The following is a 21244-nucleotide window of genomic DNA, read 5'->3' on the forward strand; positions in this document are numbered from 1 at the left end:
ACATATATCACTATGTAATATGCATGACACGAGCATATACGATAAAACGTTATGACCTTTTATACGGTAAGTTATACAGATTACATTATGTTCACAATAATTACAGAACAAAAGACAGGTTCTGGAGTAAACCTAACCCTACCCGACAAAAAGACTACGGTACTAAACATTTCTTCACAAAATGCAGCTTTATATTGCTAATTTAAATCCCTTGCTAAATTGCAAGCAAGAATGTACAGTCGCTAACCCTCCCGTCCTAAAATATAACCGATGTATAGGTTGGTTAAAGGTTACAAAACTTGAAGACTTGAAACCACTTTCGCCTCTTGTTTAGATCAGCAATATCTCATTAATCATTGTCATAAGCATCATATTTTATTTCACGTTCGTAACGAAAGCTTGCCAAGACAAACATACTTTTCTCTTTTTCAAAATATCTTCCATCACTTGACTTCCTTGAAAAAAATCGTGTCAGCATAGATCACTGAAACCTACTTATTTTGAAAATAATGCTTTGATTTTAAATTTACAGTTTATCACATATATAGCCACACACGCCATTTGAACTTAAAAATATTTATAAATATATTAATAATAATCATAATGATAAACATCAATTTCGAATTCTGAAATGGATTTTTTAAATATATTTACTAGGTATTTTGTATTTAATCTTAGGGTCAAATGATTTCAAATGTTATGCCTATGTTTTTAATAATATATCACAGAGTCTTTATGAAACAGTAAAAAAATAGACTTGCATTAGGGTATGATAGTAGATGTCACGTATGTTTCAGATAATTTGAGAATCGTTGACAAATTAATATTTTATTGATTCGGGGTTTCCTTATAATATGAAACCTCATTTTGATGAGAAACGGTTGATACTGCGAAACTAAATTTAATTTCCACTGTTTTAGATGTGTGTTATGGGGTGTGTATAATTTGAGTCTAAGAAAAATCAGTCATGGTGATAAACCAGTTACTGAAAATAAGGATTCTTACATTACGACCCAACCTAATGGCTTTCGGCGATTTATTTAGTTTTACTTTGTCACTGAATACTCTGTACCACCCGCTAGATTCGTTCATCTGAATATTGATGTGTACTCTAATATTTAGTTACTTTGTTGGCTAAGCCTGCTGACTATATAAACAATATAATTAATGTTTCTAGAACAGAATAATAAACAACTTGCTTGACTTTCCTCGCCAATATACCCTGATTTTTTTTAATGAAACTTCTAATGGAACTGCCTCATCCCAAATTAAATAAAGTCGATGCAGTATTCTTATATTTGATAATATTTTAACATACAAATATAGAGGAATATATATAGGAAAGTTAATATTTGTTACATTCTGAATAGCGCAAAATAACACAGTCTAGGGAAGTGACTATTTGTTGATGTGATGTCATGCATGTAGAAGCTAGAAATGTTGCATACATATTACATATATTTAACAATGTATCAATCTTCTGCTTGTTTATTATCTTTGTTGTCATACTTTTATTTAGTATGAGTGATGTTTTTACGATCGTCTGATCCTAATGTGTTTACCGGTAACAGAGGTAAGACAAGAGAGAAAATTGATATGTTCATTTCAGTCTCTTATTTATAGGTAACGCGTAATTTTGAATGACAATTTAGTTTATATAATAATGAATTATGTTCTTTTGAGTTATGGCGTTGAAAAGAGCAGCTCTGGTTTAATATAGTTATACTACATGGATAATACAGTCCCTTAATCACAACATATATATAGTTAATAGTTTGGCGTGAAGGATAATTCAATGCATGTATTATGGAAATATATAACAACATATATATATAGTTAATAGTTTGGCGTGAAGTATAAGTTAATGCATGTATTATGGAAATATATCCCAACATATATATAGCTAATAGTTTGGCGTGAAGTATAATTTAATGCATTTATTATGGAATATATATCACAACATATCTATAGTTAATAGTTTGGCATGAAGTATAATTTAATGCATGTATCATGGAAATATATCACAACATTATATAGTTAATAGTTTGGCGTGAAGTATAATTTAATGCACGTATTATGGAAATATATCACAAAATATATATTGCTAATATTTTAGCTGTGAAGTATAATTTAATGCATGTATTATGGAAATATATCACAACATATATATAGTTAATAGTTTGGCGTGAAGTATAATTGAATGCATGTATTATGGAAATATATCAAAACATATATATAGTTAATATTTTGCGTGAAGTATAATTTAATGCATGTATTATGGAAACATATCACAACATATATATAGATATATATATATATATATATATATATATATATATATATATATATATATATATATATATATATATATATATAGTCAATAGTTTGGCGTGAAGTATATTTTAATGCATGTATAATGGAAATATATCAAAACACATATACAGTTAATAGTTTGGCGTGAAGTTTAATTTAATGCATGTATTATGGAAATATATCACAACATTATATAGTTAATAGTTTGGCGTGAAGTATAATTTAATGCATGTATTATGGAAATATATCACAAGATATATATTGTTAATAGTTTGGCTTTGAAGTATAATTTAATGCATGTATTATGATAATATATCACAACATATATATAGTTAATAGTTTGGCGTGAAGTATAATTTAATGCATGTATGATGGAAATGTATCAAAACATATATATAGTTAATAGTTTGCGTGAAGTATAATTTAATGCATGTATTATGGAAATATATCACAACATATATATATATAATCAATAGTTTGGCGTGAAGTATAATTTAATGCATGTATAATGGAAATATATCAAAACATATATACAGTTAATAGTTTGGCGTGAAGTTTAATTTATTGCATGTATTATGGATATATATCATAACATATATATATAGTTAATAGTTTGGCGTGAAGTATACTTTAATGCATGTATTATGGAGAAAGTAGCGTAAAAGCTTGTGTACTTAATGAGGACTATCTCCTTTAAAATTATACAAGTTTTACACAAAATCTAACTAAATGGGAAACAAAGTGTATATAAATTAATAGTATTGCTTTAGCACATTCATGCTGGACACACATACACACACACAATATATATATATATATATATATATATATATATATATATATATATATATATATATATAATTTCCTTTAATGTGTTTGTAAGAGGTTTACTAGGTTTCTAGATGTAGATTATACGGAACAATGATAACACAAATGAAATGTACACACCTATTACTTTACACACTCATATTATAAGTAGTTACAACCACATATTGTACAGTGAAACAAGCAAATATAAAAAAAAGCTTTCTTTTTGCATAAACATCGTGAATTATTATGTTTTAGTAAGCGTGCCTAAGTGTTTTGTATGAACATAATACGAAAGCAGCAGGACAACGTAACATCATGGTCTATTTTCAATAAATATAGATTTCAGTACAAGCGCAATATATGTGAGACGTTTATCATTTTCTGAGACACTGTTCAAGGGTGATACTTCTGTGTCTTATTTAAGTGATCGCAAGGTATTTAATTTTTTTTCTTTCGTCATGTTTCTCTTTGTGTGGGTCACAGCCTTAGTTTTAGCATTTGGCGTAATATAAAAGCATCACAACTAACATGGCCAGCTATATTAAATCTAGAATTTCATGGTTTGTCCACCATTTTTTGCGAGACAGTGTTCGCCGGGAGGGTGTTCCTGGTGCTGTTTATTTATTTACAAGTAGGGGAAACGTCCTCACCACGCAGTCTCCCAAACAACGTTGTTTCATATGGCCCCCCCTTTGTGACAGCCTGCTCCACTTTGGCTTGTGCCTCGTAGTGATTAGGCGTTTCCTCATCTGCACTTTGACTTAGTCAATGAAGTCAACTTCCAGACAAATGGATTCAAGATGAGCTAAACGATCGTGTGATCAGGGCCAGGGCGTTCCTCTTTATATCAGTGGATCACATTTTTGTTCATCTCCCAGGTTGTGTCGTGCCCTTGACATACCACATGAAGACAATTAACGTTTCTTCCATACCGGATCGGTCGCAGCTCGGGTCAATAGTGACCGCGCCTTCCACTGCACACCATGACGGAGGTGACAAGTATGTTACTGGTGTATCCACTACCAAGATCCGTGATAGAGACAACATTATCATGGGTACATGAAACGTTATAACACTGAAGGCTGTGAGAAAGTTGAAATAACTTAGACATTAATTGGAGAGGAACAACTGGAACATTATTGATCTCGGCGAAGTTCGCTGAGAAAACGTCACAATCAGATTGATTACATTTTGGAGATAAAACAATTCTACAGTTGACTGTTTCTCGCCTTAACACGACACTTTCCATGAGCAAATATTGGAAGTGACCTTGACGTATTAATGACAACATTTCGCCTCCACCTGAATACGGTCAACATTCTTAACCAACAAACAATCCGATTTTTACTTGAACGACTGAAAGATCCAAAATTCGTTGTAGCCTTCCAAGCTAAGTTAGGATGTAAATTTGCAACTATGATAACTCTTGGCAGCCAAGATACCGACTGAGAGTCCTTAACAACCACATTCAACATAGTTGTGACTGGCACAGCTAGCAAGATCATGGGCAAATATCGTCGAAGAAAGAACGATTGGGACACATCATATGTCTTTGAACTATGCGACAAAAGAAAATGATTGAACTAAAAGGAAACAGAGATCAGTAAAGAGCTATAAAGTACAGAGAGATAAACAACATGATCAGGACAAGCATCAACATGGCAAGGGAATCCGGCATATATAGGCAATGCTGCAGAATTGAAATCTGAGTAGACGTGAAGACAAAATGGCATATCAACTATTAAAATATCTCACAACCCATTAATAAGGGTAAACTACCAACATCCAAGACAAGTCGGAAAAAATGGCCCACATATAGAACTTGATTCGATGGACATAATACTGTTCAGAACTGTGCAATCATAAGACCAAAGGAGATCCCGCAGTAGTAAATTGCCCTCAGACAGAATGAATTGATGTCAACCCCATTCTTCGTGAAAAATTTTAAGTTGCATTTAGGTCACTAAAGAAGGAATGTCAACCGGCATTGAAAACATACTAGCAGAACTAGTTTGAAGCATGAGGAAATGAGATAGTCACATTCCAAACAGCAATCTGCAACAATATTTGGCTGACAGGAGAATGGTCCAAGACAAGGACTCAATCCTTATTCATAGTGCTCACCAAAACAAAGAACCCTACAGCTTTGCCAAAATTACAGAATCATCCGTTTGATCAATCGCATGCTGAAAATAATTCCCAACACACAAAAGCTTTAAGCAGAGAAGATTATTGCTGAAGAGCAGGAAAGTTTCTGAACAAGAAGGAACACCAAAGAACAATCTTCAATATCAGACTCGTTTGCAAAAAAATATCTTCATCTTCAAGGAATCTATATCAATGTCAATTTATTTTGACAATTCCCGTTAACACAGGTAAAAAACTCAATGCTGGCTTTCCTGTGTAGGCAGATTTTATTAAAAAAAGATGAAAGAAATCGTCACACTTAAAGAATCCAAAGGAAGCAAACTTGACTTCCATTTTGTCTGCCGACTTCAGGATACAAAATCGGCACTCTAAAAAGATGTCAAAGTCAACATTTTTCGCGGCTGGATTGCATTGTAATAAAATAATCTATCTACTTGATATCCTGCCTCTAAGTTTAAAAATTGAGTTTATTGTTTCATGCCGTTGTGTTTATCACCCAGGCTTCTATATGTTTGCCAAATGCATTCATAATTGATGGTTGAAGGGCAAATGATATCCACAATAATAATTTGCTTTAATAATACTTTTGTAACCCATGCTAGCAAAACGATTAACATGTGCACTCGCATGGAATGTATTTTAAAATAATGATTCCTTATTTTTTTATTTTCGAGATACCGACTTCTAGTTAACCTTGATACAATACGATCTGGGTCAGGGTGCAATACATAACTTATCATGCGTAAATGGCACGTGCCTTCAAGCAATCGGGTGATAATTTCCTATCAATTGCGATTTTGTTATTTGACATAAGCGATTCGCACTCCAGGATGAATACGAAAGCTGGCATCCACTACAGTTACGGATTTCTTGGATATATATTCTTTTAAAATAATTTGCGCATGATGAAAAAAGAAGGAATATATGAAAACAATGCAAGGTTATTTCTTTCAGTTTACTTTCATTGAGGACAATGTATTTTGTACAGTGAGTATGTTTGCTTGTGTGGGGGGGGGGGGACGGGCACAAATTAAACGCAAAAGTATTTCCTTTCTAATTTGTACGGAATAATGGAGCAAATAGTATTGACGATATTGACCAGTAATGACAAGCTTTGAATTTACGAGCGCAAGCACTGACACAACTTGAAAAATAAAAACAAACAATACAATTGACTGGTAAGAGCTTCATATTGCAGCAATTAAATACTGAGAAAATGCTCAACACTATTCTCTCTCTATCTCTCATGTGTAATTTAGTATGTATTGTGTGCAGCTGTGTCAAAACGTGAAGCCTAAAATTAAGTATATTCGTTAAAATATCTAATCTACACTACCATTGGAAAAATGTATACGTATTATGTAGAATGTTATCTGTCACGGATTTTTATTTTATAAATGATTATTGATAATTTGACCGGAAGACTTGTGATTGTCGTTGTGTAGATGCATATATTTGTTAGCAAAACAATGTATATAAATATTATAATTAGAACAAGCACGATATGTCAGTTGTTGTCTTCTCTCATAAATATTTATATTACGAACTATGATCATTTTCTTTCTACGAATATCAAAAAGTTGATTTAAATTTAGTTTTTTCTCCCTAAAACCTCTCTTACATAGCATCTACCTTTGTGTTGAAGAAGAAGAACGTACAAACAATTGTTAAGTTTAGCCGAATTGTATTTCGAGTTGGGCCGAATAGTCTTTAGGCCATATTCACTATAATCCGCCATAAATAATACAATTTTTCCATCCCTCCCCTGTTCGATCCCAAATATTATATACAATTGTTGCGGCAAAGATGTTTTTTCGAGAAAAAAAAGAACGATTTTTTCCATCATCAATCTTTTGGTTACATCCGTACACAATTGTGCACCATATTTGCTGCTCAAAAGCTCGATCGTACGCTATATCACATAGACATTCACGTGGGCAAATTAAGCTTTTGAATTGCTAGGTTTAATAGAAGGGATAAATGTACGTCATATCCGGTTTTGTTACACGGAAACTACTGACTGTTTACGGAGATTGACGAATATATATATTTTTTTCATTTTGTAAAGCAAAGTCTTAAGTCTAATTAATCATTTGTATGGTCTGCATGCATATCCAATGCGTTTTGTTTACAAATATAATACTATTGCACGTTTGTACAATATAGAAAAACAAATACTTATAGAAAAACTTTTAATTAACTCTAAATATTTCAAGTATTTTTGCAAATTTCTTATAACATCTGCTTGTATTAATTTGTCTCAGCTATATAGAACTAAAGTATGACTATTTGTTAACACGTTATACATTATCACAGCTAACGATGCATTAATTTTATTTTAAACATCGCCAATAATGTCATATTTTTCTGGTAAAACAAATTTCATTTGTTAGAATTACATCTGGTCATCCTAGTGTCTATCTCAGCTCGTATCCGAATTAATGATGATATTGATTAAAATGTCCATGAAAATCTACTAAATAAGAATTAAGGGTTTTGTGCAGGGTGAAGCAAAGTTATTAATTTCTACACTTATGTAATGATTCTCGTACATTTTTACTACTTAATGCAATTAGCAAATCGTACAAGAACTACTGTAAATTGCACCGTATTGTTCAGTGGAAATATGAGACAGCTCATGTGATACCGTGAACTGGGTCTGTCCCCAGATTCGACATTGTCAAATTTCAAACTTTAAGTTCAAAAGAAAAGCTAAATAACTTCTTTTTAAATTGACCATTGTATTCAGTTAGATGATACTATAAATGTGTACACCGATTGATTATGCTTTGGAAAAGAATCAACGGTGAAAATTATCATTTTAAAGAAACAACAAAAGATGGATTCATCCATCCAACCATTCCCCGTATACTGCTATACATGCAATAGCTCATAGATTTGTTTCAAAATCAGGTATGTTACCTTTGGAAAATATGCCATTAAATGAATTCACAGAAAAACGTTTCTTAATCCTCTAATTTATGAAAAACTTATAACTGTAAACAGGTAAAATGCTTCCATAAATAAACAGAACGCAATTAAGTGAGTCAGCTAGAACTAATAATGAATAAATCAATAACTATTACTCAGGTAAACCCCACTTATAAAATACCCTAAGATGCAACTTTATTCAGCCTTGACCTTAACTCCCTTATAGTTGAGGCGAGCGTATTAAAACAGATGTCCAACAATGTGACACAACACTGCAGAATTAAATTCATGCTAATTTGATTGTTATATTTCATCACTGAGTCGGTCTTAGAATTTCTGAATGGTTCCCAATGATCGTTCCATCTGATATGTTTAACGATGACGTCATGGATCGTCTAAATACTTTTGTTTCACAAGTGAAGAATCTGAAATATTATTATTATTATATATGCTACTTGCTTGTGTTGTAACATCTGGAAACAATAGATCATTTTCACTTAATAACTAGATCTCTCTCCTCTTGTGGTCTCGATTGCCACAGATCCTGGTCTAGATTGTTTAATATTTCTGAGTTCCGAGCATTGGTTAGACCATAATCTGTACGGTCTGATTTCACGCAACCGCTAAATCTTTACGTGTGGCATATGTACACAAAATGTATTGATGGATTAAAAGTGTTACCTTTATCTTCATACTCCATTAACATATTTGTATGTAAAAGATGTGTTAGTTTCGCCTGAAGGAGTGTTAAATGTTTAACTTTATAAGGGCCATACTACTTAATATGAAGATTAACCCGATGTATGAACACGAGAGCCAAAATTATATCACTCAGCAGAAAACTCATTTTCTTTGTATTCATATATAAATCCCTCATTTCCAACAAAGTCAATAATATTAGATTCTGAAACTTAGTCAGAAACACGTTTCTATTTAAATAACTTCAAAAACGTCAAGGACAGTAAGTCAAATTACTTGTTGAAATTGAGTAAAATCTTAAGATCTTGGAACTGATTCACTAACATGAAACAGCAAGAAACAACCTCGTTCCACTTCTTCCCGGCATCAAGACAATATCTTATACTTAAGATATATTTTCAAAATGTGAAGTACAGTTACCTAACCCCCTTGAAAATGAGGTTGATAGAAGAAGAATTAAACGGTTGGTTGTCTAAATCATCCATAACTTGCAAAGAATATCCGGATATGAAATAGACCTATGATCATACTGCTTAGAAAGAGAGAAATTTGTTAAAAACAACTTAAAAAAATAAATATGTACAATATTTGCAGTTTTAATATTCATACACATGTATAGCCTATGGAAATCTTTCGGAACAACATATTATATACAACGTGTACTTGTCATCTGATTTTGGTTACAGGCAATGAACCGATACGGTCTAACCACATTTTCATAAATGGTTATCAAATGTTGTAATTGGTTGCATATAGCTTTAGGTATCTTTTAAATGGGTTATCCAGACCATTCACATGTGTGTTAAGATGCAAATGCGCAGAAACGCTGTCTTTCATTTTTGATCCATGTAAATGATTTCACACTTGTCGTTAATATCCATGCGAAGCAAATATGAAATCTCAGGATATCTCAGGATATCCTTTTGCTTCCACAGTGAGCGATCTTTTATCACCTTATTAAAATTGTACTAAAAAGAGGATGACTTAGATTTATACCCTAAACATGATCAAGAGTCGGACCGATAAATGCGTCAGCGAAATGAAAACATTCCTGATTAACAACATTATCTCCAACTGTCTGTGCTACAGCCCTAGTCACTGCACAAGCTGTTCATGAACCAGTGATTTCAACTTAAATTGGATCAACTGTTTGATACAGACAGGCCCCCTGCTTCATATTTACCTAGTCATAAATTAATATTCTTATTGGGCTTTGAAGTCACCTCTTCTGCAAACACAACGACTAAGTCTGGTTTCAAATTATCACAATGGATAGGAATATTAATAAAGCCACATTCTATTCTCTCAATAAAAGTACTTTTATTGGAAGAAACTTCTCAGAACATGGCAAAGCAACTGATACTAGAAAAACACCAACCTGTAGCACACTCATGTGTTTAGTATTATTTTAATATAATTTGATAATGATTTTCTAGGCTGAATCATAAGCAGTTGACAAGACACCTATCGATATGAATGGTTCCTAATTATCTACAATAAATTTGGATTCCTTTATTTTGAGCGAAGAAAGGTTTTAGAGTAGCTTTAAACAAACATAGCGTTTCCTTTCTTCTTACAATGTTTGATTCATAAAACTAGTGTCATATAATTGGAAATTTTCTGTTCAAATTACTTGTTAATACTTGGATACATAACATGTGAACCCGACAAAGAATGAACCATCTAATACTTTATCAATCTACATGAAGTGTAGTCATTTGGTAAGAGTCCGTATTCAACCCTTTATTCATATACACACATTGGATTGATAACAATAAAAATAATAATAATAATAATAATAATAATAATAATAATAATAATAACAACAATAATCATCATCATATTTTGGATACTGGGCATTTATATAACCCATGTAACACCATTATACGACGTGCCTTATAGTTTTTGTAAATGTGTTACGCACTATGGGCATATATCATTTCCATTTTTGTACTCTATATTTTTCCATGTGTATTGTATGACTCGGAATAGTATTACCGATGTTCTGGTAAGAGCATTTCAGATATACGGTATATCTCAGAAGAGAAGTCAATATATATTGGGTAACTAGGAAGAGTATTATAGATGTACCGATACATCGGAAGAGTATTCCGTATAGTATGTATATCCCGGACGAGTATAAAAGAAGCACCATATCTCGGAAGAGTAAGCTATGTTCATTAAATATCTTGAAGGTGTGTAATAAATATAGAGGAAGAGTATTGGTCGCCATTATGTAAATGGTGCTCAATGGTTTCACGGCAGTTTAATGAAATTTCTTTCAGCGCATTCGTATTATTTCTGCCAACATTTCTAGTGTGTAATGATGTCGCATTCGTTATGATTTACCACCATCAACACCGCCTCTCATGTTGCTATCTCCCCGATCCATATTAAAATCATAAACTCATAATGTCACTGATATTAATTACGACAACGTTTCCGTAATCTCAGTCAGTAAGATAAGAGTATTGTCTTTATCAAAACTATGAGTGACGAGAAAGAAATCATATTTATCCACAGCAAATGCTCTTCCGCAAGCTAACTTACAAATTTTACAGCAAATATTTACTGAAAATTCCGATATTTCCTTTCCAAGCCAGATCCATCTTCTTCAACAAGGTATTAAAGCCACGATACGAACTGTACAGTTTATGTTAATAAGATAAAGCAGGAAAAGGGAGAAAATATGATATCATAGATTAAGATTTTCTAAGTAAATACTTACTATATAATTTGTTTCAGTACATTACTGTTATGAAAGGCAGATAAATTGAATCCTATATATTAAGAATTAAGAAAATACTTTTTTTTTTCTCAGGAAATTCAGGATGCAAAGCTGTAATTATATTTTATTTTGGCATTCTTATCTCCAGATAAAGAAGAGACTATATGACTTGTCACTTGTATGTTATTTGTAAGGACCTTATTTTGCGTCTGTTATATACTGTAGCTAGCCTAAATCCGAAACATTGTATCAACGCGGAATGTGTCAAAGCAGCTGTTATGTGCCAGTCCATGAAAATTCTGTTTTAGTTCATTCAGAAACGAATTTGAAGGGACATAAAATGAATCGTATATGTCAAGTCGTTCTATGCAAATACGTGATATACAGTTTAGAGCAAAAAATACAACAGGGAAAGGGAGAGAAAAATTAAAGTGTAGATTAAAATGGTCGAAGAAAACACGAATCCTACAGACTCTTTTAATACGATGCAGCAGAAAATGGGAGAGACACTCGATATTATAGGTAAAATGTTTTATGCAAGCACGTACTATATAGATCATACAAACAAAATAAGTAGGAAAACGCACATACATTATATCTTATTGATTGGGATTTTATGTAAAACACGTATTACACATTGTACAGTAAAAAGCTGACTGAAGAAAAAGAAGACAACATTATAAATATAGATTAATACGTTCTAGGGAAACATGTAATATACAGTTTATGGTCATAAAATACAGCATGAAATGGGAGATAGAATTAAACTAACTAATTATGATGTTTTATGAAAACACTTACTATTCAATTTAAATCAATACATTATAGCCTGGGAAGGAAGATAAATGTATTCGTATATATTAAAACGTTCTAAACAAACAGATACGATACAGATACAAGCCATAAACTACGGCAGGGAAAGGGAGATAATATTAAACTTATATATTAAGTTGTTCTAATGACTCACGGACTATAGAGTTTATTGCAATAAGTTACAGCATGAAATATACATTTAATATTATAGATTAAGATTTTCTAATCAAACACGTACTTTACATTTTACAATTATAAGCTCCATTTGGAAAAGGAAGCCAAACTAAATCTTATATATTAAGATGTTTTATAAAACAAGCACTATACAATTTATATATTTATTTTTAAAATATGAAAAGGGAGATAAATTTGAACATAAAGATTGTGCTGTTATAAATTAGCACGTAACTAAACACTATATAGTAATAAGATACATCAGCAAAAGGGAGATAAAGATAATCTTTGAGATTAACATGTTCTATAAAAGCACGTTCTATACAGTCTATACTAATAAGTCACGGCAGGAAATGGGAGATAAATTGCATATTCTAACAATACAATGTAGCAGTGAAATAGATAAAAACACCGATAGATTAAGATGTTATATGGAAACACGTACTATAGAGTTTATATTTCTAAAATATAGCAGGAAAAGGGAGATTCATTAAACTCATACATTAAATTTCTTGGAAACACGTATTTTACAGTTTATTGTAACAAACTACAGCTTGGGAAAGGAGATAAACTTAATCGTATATATGAAGATGTTCTAAGCAAAGGCGTACTATTCAGGTCACGGTGCTAACATACAGCAGGAAAATGGTGAAAAAATTAAACTTGCATATTAGGATATTCTATGCAAACACTTCACATTCAGTTTATAGCAATACAATAGGAATCTTAGGAATCACGTACTATACAATTTTTATGAATAAACTACAGCAGGGAAAGGCACATACAATGAAACCTACATAGTCATCTTGAACACGATGTTCTAAATTAACACATATTTTTATGTAATATGACACAGTAGGAAAAGGGAGATAAATGAAATTTTATCGGTTCATATATTCAATATAAAAACGTACTATACAGTTTTGAGCATTAATCTAATGCAGTAAAAGGGAGAAAAATGTAAGATATAGATTAAGGTGTTCTACTCAAACACATACAATATACACTTAATTAACTAACTACATCAGTACAAGGGACATAAACTTAATTATATAGAGTAAGATGTTCTATACAAACACGTACTATACAGTTTATAGTAAATGGATACAAGTGTAATCGCATATAATACGATGGTCGAAGCAAACACGTGCTATTCAGTTTAAAGCGATAGAATACAGCAGGGAAATTGAAATTAAATTAAAATTATAGATTAATATGTTCGAAGGAAACAAGTACAATTCAGACTATAGAAGTAAGTTACAGCAGGAAATGGGAGAGATATGTAATGGTGTTTGTCAAAATGTTCTAAGGAAACACTTACTATACACTTTATATCAATAACATACATCATGGAAAAGGAAAGGAACTGAATCTTATATATATATATATCAAGTCGTTCTATGCAAAGACGTAATATACAGTTTATATCAATAACATACGGAGCGAAAGGGAGAAACAATTTAACATGTCGCATAAGATGATCTAAGAAAATACATACTATGCAGTCTATAACAATACGATACTCGAGAAATTTGGAGATACGGTAAATATTATAGATTAAGATTTTCTAAACAAACAAGTAATATACAGATTATACTTATAAACTTCAGTTGGAATATGGAGTTAACCTAAATATTAATGGTTAAATTATCCTAAGCATACATTTACTATACATTATATACGTATACAATACAGCAGAAAAAACAAATACTTAAAAATATATTTTATAGCAATAAATTACAGCTATAAAAAAGTGATTAATTTAAGCGTATGTTCTAAGCGAAGACGTACTTTTCTGTTTATATTTAGAAAATACAAGAGGAAAAGGGAAATACATGTAGACTTGCATATTAAGATGTCTTAAGCAAACACTTACATTACGGTTTATAGGAAGAAAATAGAGCAGGGATCGGAAAATCAAATTAACCTTCTCGATTAAGATGTTCTAAGGAAACAAATATTGTACAGTTTTTAGTAATAAGTTATAGCAGGAAATGGGATATAAATGTATTCTTAATGATTAAGATGTTCAATTAAAACCCGTTCTATACAATTTATAGAAATAAGCTAACGTAAGAAAAGGGAGATACATTACATTTCTAGATTAAGATGTTCTTAGCAAAAAGGTAGAAAACACATCATAGCATTTAATAAAGCAGGAAAAGGAGATAAATGTAATCTTCCAGATTATTGTGTCTAAGAAATCACATCTTATAACGATTATGGTAATATAATACAGCAGGAAAGAAGAGATAATTTAAATCATCTCGATTAACACGTTTTAAACAAACATGTATTATAAAGTTTATAGTAATAAAATACATATTGAAAAGGGAAATAAAAATTAAATGCATATATAAGATAGTGTAAGCAAACATGTACTATACAGTTTATAGTGACAGGAACCAACAAATAAAGGGATATAAGCGCAAACTTACAGATTAAGATGTTTCAAGCATACACATATTATACAGATTATTGTAAAAAATATAGCAGGTAGAGAGAGATAAAAGTGTGTGTGTGTGTGTGTGTGTGTGTGTAAACAAAACTGGAAATTTCGATATGATTAATTTGTTTTTTTCTACTGCATTATTTGCCTTATTTTTAAAGAAAAAAACAACCTTGGTACATCACCTTAGTATACGACTATATATTATTTTGATATGGCCATCAATATACATCTTACAAATTTAACTATTAAAGTATTTATGGATGCCTCCATCAAGGTGAGTATTATTTTACATTGCTTACTATGCTATTTTCTTTGATTTAGGAATGATAATTAGATAGCACATGCTTTATAATAATATTATAATGACAATATTCACAAAACACAGGAGAACATTCGCAAATGGCCCACGATAAGACCTTTGAACATATAATGAAAATACAATGTTGTTATTATGAACAAATAATGAATATACTCCATCGTGAGTCGATAAGGCTGCATAGTACCTGTGATATGCTGAATTCAACTCCTGAATCCCAATTAGTTTCTGAATTTAGTTTTATTACGAAAAATGATTTTTTTTCCTTCATTTTCGTGATTTGTATTAATTTGGTAAGTTTGTAACGTTGCACGCGTTCCACATGGCTGCATTTATATACTGGAAGGATTGCGAGTGTATTGCTTGTTGATAAGGATGACTTGCGTCGACGTAAAATCTATAATGATAATTCAATACCTCATTATGACGCAACGTGATCAATCAAGGTTTTAGAATGTCTATTCGACAACATTTGCCATTTGGTCATTTCGTGAGCAGCGAAGGTCAGATTCAATCTTTTTTTGCGCATAAATAGTGACATTCCTAACTTAAGAAAGGAAATTCAAAATTCCTATGCAATGAACATTAGTATGAATATTTTAATCTGATTTTTACCAATATATTTTAATGTAAATAGACGATAAAAAACCATTCATACCCTTTAAAATTGTTGAAAGAAATAATTCGAAAAAAGTGCTATTTCTGGATACAATATAGTCAACTCTTGAACACTGTTACTTGTATGACGATATCCTGCATAGTTGTAAAGATACTGTTAGACGATGTCCTTATGGCAAAGTTAAAAATACGCTATTAGATGAGGTCCTTATGGCATAGTTCAAAATATGCTATTTGATTATGCGAGGAGCCGCATGTACTCTTAGATGCACTGTCGACTAGTCTGATCCTGAATAAGATTGAATTAGAGTTTATAAATTTGTTTGTGGTATTTTTCTTCATGTATCGGACGTTCAACGTTTCTAGCGTAATCATCATGTAAAATAATGCCACTACTATTCCTACTACTACTGAAAATAATAATAATAATAGCAGCGCTTAATTTATTTGCCTTTTTAATCACAATCATATAGTGAAGCATTAGTTTATGCAAAGACTCAGTACCATCATATAATCAAAATATTATCCTATAGCTTTTGATGATTCTTTTGTAAGATCTCCTGGGTGATTGCTTCAATATTAATACTGTAAGACATCACGATGAAGTGAGGCTTGTCTATATTTTAAAAATTGATGAAGTGATGACAATTTTAAATGTCAGCTGTAGCGAAATAATTTTCTGTGAATGACTTATGCAATCCTCTCCAGGACTCATTGCATCCTAATGACATAAGCTATTATTATTAGATATGGTTTAATTATCATCGAATTTAACAAATATTAACTGATATAACTTGATACAAATTGCTGTGGTTTAGAGATATCCCATGCCATTGGTTATCTATATAACTATGCATTCTTGATCGTACTAGTTGGTGAAATCGGAACCCAATATACCCGTAACGTCCTTTTGACGAATAATAATACACTGGTAGAAACAATTGGTGTTCTGACTGGCTTAGACAGGCCATATAATTCATTGCATGTGAAATCTCGTCTCAAATTGTATCAATGTAAACCTTAGGACGGGAGAAAATTTCATTTAGTATAAAAACATAAAGATCGGAAATACGTTAAACAAGAGACCAAACCAAATTGCTTTTCTTGCGAAACGCCAACATCTAAACATTGAAAACGTAATTATAGTGAGATACTGTTTCGATATAATTCATTTGAAGGCTAATATTGTTATTAATCTGGAACATTTTACAAAATAAAATTAGACTCTCGAAGTCAATTCTGGTTAATACGGAAAGTGAAAACAAAAAGCTTTGTAAAATTTAAGAAAAAAATTATTACCCTATGATATGAAGAGAAAATCGAAATAAAAAGAACATACGGTTTTAAGATCAAATCGAAAAATAGCCCCGGAGTTAAAAAAAAAAAAAAATGTCTTTTAATCAAATTGCATGTGTTGAAGTCCTGACGAAATCCAAAATGCAAGACGATGACGTCATTAATCGTCGGTGAAGTGCTGCACAGTCTCTTGTTGAATCATATAAAATAGCATTCTTTCTTTTGAATTATATATAAATTTTGATAACTGTCCTTTTTCAAGAATCAGTTGAGACCACAAAAAATGATTCTCTCGGAATTCGAATAATTTGAAGAAAGATACAATAATGAGTCCAAAAACTGGTTGCAACATACAACTCTTTATCTTCACAAGTGCCATGACACTACTGACTCTTCTTTCACAAAACACCAATAACAAATAGTGTTACATCGCAAAACAGATGCACGGATGTTTGTCAATCCTTTGCATATACCTGATTGATGCATTGCTATTTGTCACATACTCCAATTATGGCCTCGATTTCACTTTATGACTGCTACCTCGAGGACGAAAATAAAAGTTGTTTTCTACAACTATCGCTGGTTCTGAATCAAAGTCAGGAACTAGGTCAGCATTATAAACAAAGTTTAATTTATTACTTGTTGTAAGAAAATGCAGTCAGATCGGACTGAATTTCTAGATAATGACAAATCCAGTAAATAAAGTTACATTACAATATCATGTAATAGAATAAAAACAATTTAAAATGTACAAACAATTAAATCAAATCAAATATAAATTATATTACATATGCATAACAATCCCCCATAAACAAAAGTAAACATTAATATAATAAAGCTTTCTTTTTAACATGGAGCTATTATATTTGAAGAGGCATCAGGAATGGTGAACCCTACAAAGAGTCGGTGGTCCATCCGCGAAAATAAAACTTCCTACGAAAATGAAATTGCATGTTCAATTACGCCAAAACGAAGCCTCTAACCTACCGAGAATGTTTTAACTGCGTTAGATCATTTTTGGAGTTTGTGTTTTCATTTTTGTTTACACACCGGCTAACCCAATATTTGTACTCACCTTTCCTGCTGATGTCTCTCAACTGAAACTTGTATCAATACCTAACCGATATTGGGAGCGACATTCAGGTACATGTATCGTCATAAATCCATGTGGGGTTGCTATTGCACGTGAAAAGAAGCTTTTCAACTTGATTATATCCATATTCCCGGATAACCAATTATAATTAATGTTTCGTAGTAGAGCATGTGTATCAGCAGCAGGGGGGGGGGGGGCGAATCCGACATTTTGTCCAAACGTCATTTGGCTTAATTAGTACTTTCTGCACTCAGCGGATCCGGTGTCGTCAGCGCCTGGTAAAAAAAAAAACGACGTGGTCGTCGTTGTCATCGTCGAGGGGCCAAATCGACAATTGTCCGGACGTCATTTGGTTTAATTAATACCTTCTGCGCGTCGATCCCAGCGTCGTCAGCGTCCGGTAAGCACATCGACGACCGCGTCGATGTCATCGCCCCCCCTGCTGCTATGATCTTACAAACAGAGTGATCACTAACTCCTCCTCTTGTAGGTCAATTAGGTTATTTGACTGATCGGTAAGTCTGAAATTAATTCTCGTTAAAAGCCGATTATGGCATCGCATATAGACCGGATTAATCGGACTCTCAACGATCAAAAATCCCGGAGGGGCTGTTGGTGAAAATGAATAAAGGATATATCCCTGTTGAGCTTGATTTGATTGCTTGGTATCCACCTGGTAACTCCCTTCGATAACATCACACACTAGATTGATCGCTATCACTGACGCGATATTTACGTTGTACGGGGCAATATGCCTACCACCATCTCCGTTATCGTGTTTGAGGATATAAGTTGATTGACCGAGAAAATCATTAAGAGACTTTCTTAGTTCTGGCGCGTTGTATCCTGGAAACTTGAAATCGGGTAAATCGGCTTCTGTGATATTATACTCGGTTAGGAATTTTTGTTTACTACCATCGCTGTTATCGGATATCATTTTAACTAATCGTTCATTGATATATTCCATGTCTGATATAAGTTGATTTAACACCTCAACGTGTTTTCGTTCTTTTGTTTCCCGCAGCTGTTCTAGTTGTAATTGGTAATAATAATCAATCTCGGCAAACATATCAGTGATATTACTTAAAATAAATGTTAATATGGCGACCGATTCAGTAGTTTCCTTATGCTGAAAATACCACTGCATGATATTCCTGTCTTGAAATAAAAACCAACTGGGTGATAACGTGCTTTTTATAGTAGATAAATTATCTAGATACCGGGGGGTAATCTCATGATACGATTTCTCATTCGTGTGCAAGTCCTCGGGTGGATTCTTAGGCCATCCTAGTATGGTTCTTATTGAACTGTTATAAATATCAACCATATACCCCGGTGTGCTTATTTCAATCGTCGACGATAACGTCGGTTCATGAACCGTTATAGCGATTTTTGATTCCTTTCCTGTGATCGATTTTATCCTGCGCTGAAATTCTCCATTGATTTGTTCTATTTGGTATGACCCAGTTGGTATTGTAACCACATTCCAGTCTGGGGTCCCATCGGGCTTATTTGTCCATGCAAAAACCAGCGAGTTATTAGGTTGTTGTCCGTTAAATGCGTCCGCTCGGATATTAGGCCAACTGTGATATATTCGCAATTTTGCCAGCGCTATTTCCTTCACTGGAACCGGTGATGAAAAGTTCACACTGAATTCGGGTTTCGTTGATGTCACTGATATCATACTTGTTTGTACCGGAGTGGTGTTCTCCGCGATCCGCTGAAGTAATTGAAACCCTTCGGGGTTCAGCGACATTATTATTATTCGTTGTTTTTAGTGTCTAATTTCAACAACCAGGTGGTTCCGGCTTCCAGTTGAAAATCCTCGATTTTTGACATCGCGGAGCTGTACAACTGGACCATCGTGGAGAATTCAACATCGGATATGAACAAATTATCAATCGATAACGAGATCAACCCGGATAATTTCGAGTACGTGTCGGATACTATTTGATGTTTTACTGTATACTCGTCGAGTTTTTTCTGAAAACACGATGATATCTTTTTAGTGATTGCGTTGGCGACTCCAGCAATTGTTGTCATCGCGGAGATAGCGATTGGAACAGCGATCGGGGCTATCGTGGTCACCGTGGATAAAATAACACCGGTACCGGCTACTATACCCGACACCGAGTACACAACCGCGTCGATGGTGGTTATTTTTCTGCGGTATTTTCTTATTTTTACGCGGTATTGTTCGGAAAGCGTTTTCAAATTCGTGGAGAACTCTTTTGCGGTATCGAATCGATATTGATGTGACGTCGGTGATACCTCTGATTCAATTACCCTGGTGGTCATTTTTATTTTAAAAGAGCTAGTGTTTTTAATTGCTTAGATCCGCTACAAAGTCCACATACCATGTGATGTTTGTCCTAAATAGATTGCTATCAACGGCCTTAATTATAAACCGTTCAATTGTATTCTTGTTAATGATTGTTGATATTGTATTGTTAAACCCAGATGAACTCGACGATGATATACTAAACTGCATCGCCGAAATCAATGTCAATCGATAAATGCCCTTAACAGTTGCGGTAATATCTACTGTATTCTGTGTAGGAGTCCAATCGAATGATCCATGCCGAATTGTGTATACTATGTTGATGATGTTCTTATGAGGGGTTTTTATTTTTTCGAATTGCTCTGCTACTCTCGGTAGTTCGTCTTTAATCGCTTCAACATCAGTTCTGATCGTTCTTATGTTCTGTGCATACCCGTCTATATTAATCTTGTTCACTGTAATATCAGTTTTGATCGTTCTTATTTCCTGTGTATGCGCGTCTACATTATTTATGATCGTTGTAACATCAGTTTTGATTGTTTCTATTTTCCGTCCATGCGAGTCTACATTAT

The 21244-nt window shown here is 32.7% G+C and overlaps 1 protein-coding gene across 1 annotated transcript in view; it reads right to left on the reverse strand.

The window, feature by feature from the left end:
• The window catches only part of LOC149774626 (transmembrane protease serine 9-like), a 130200-nt gene that overhangs the window by 204 nt on the left and 108752 nt on the right, over positions 1–21244 (reverse strand). The gene's annotated exons all lie outside the window — the stretch shown is intronic.

The sequence above is a fragment of the Sinohyriopsis cumingii genome, unplaced genomic scaffold (assembly GCF_028554795.1).
Source record: "Sinohyriopsis cumingii isolate HCF-2022 unplaced genomic scaffold, ASM2855479v2 utg000160l, whole genome shotgun sequence".
NCBI lineage: Eukaryota > Metazoa > Mollusca > Bivalvia > Unionida > Unionidae > Sinohyriopsis > Sinohyriopsis cumingii.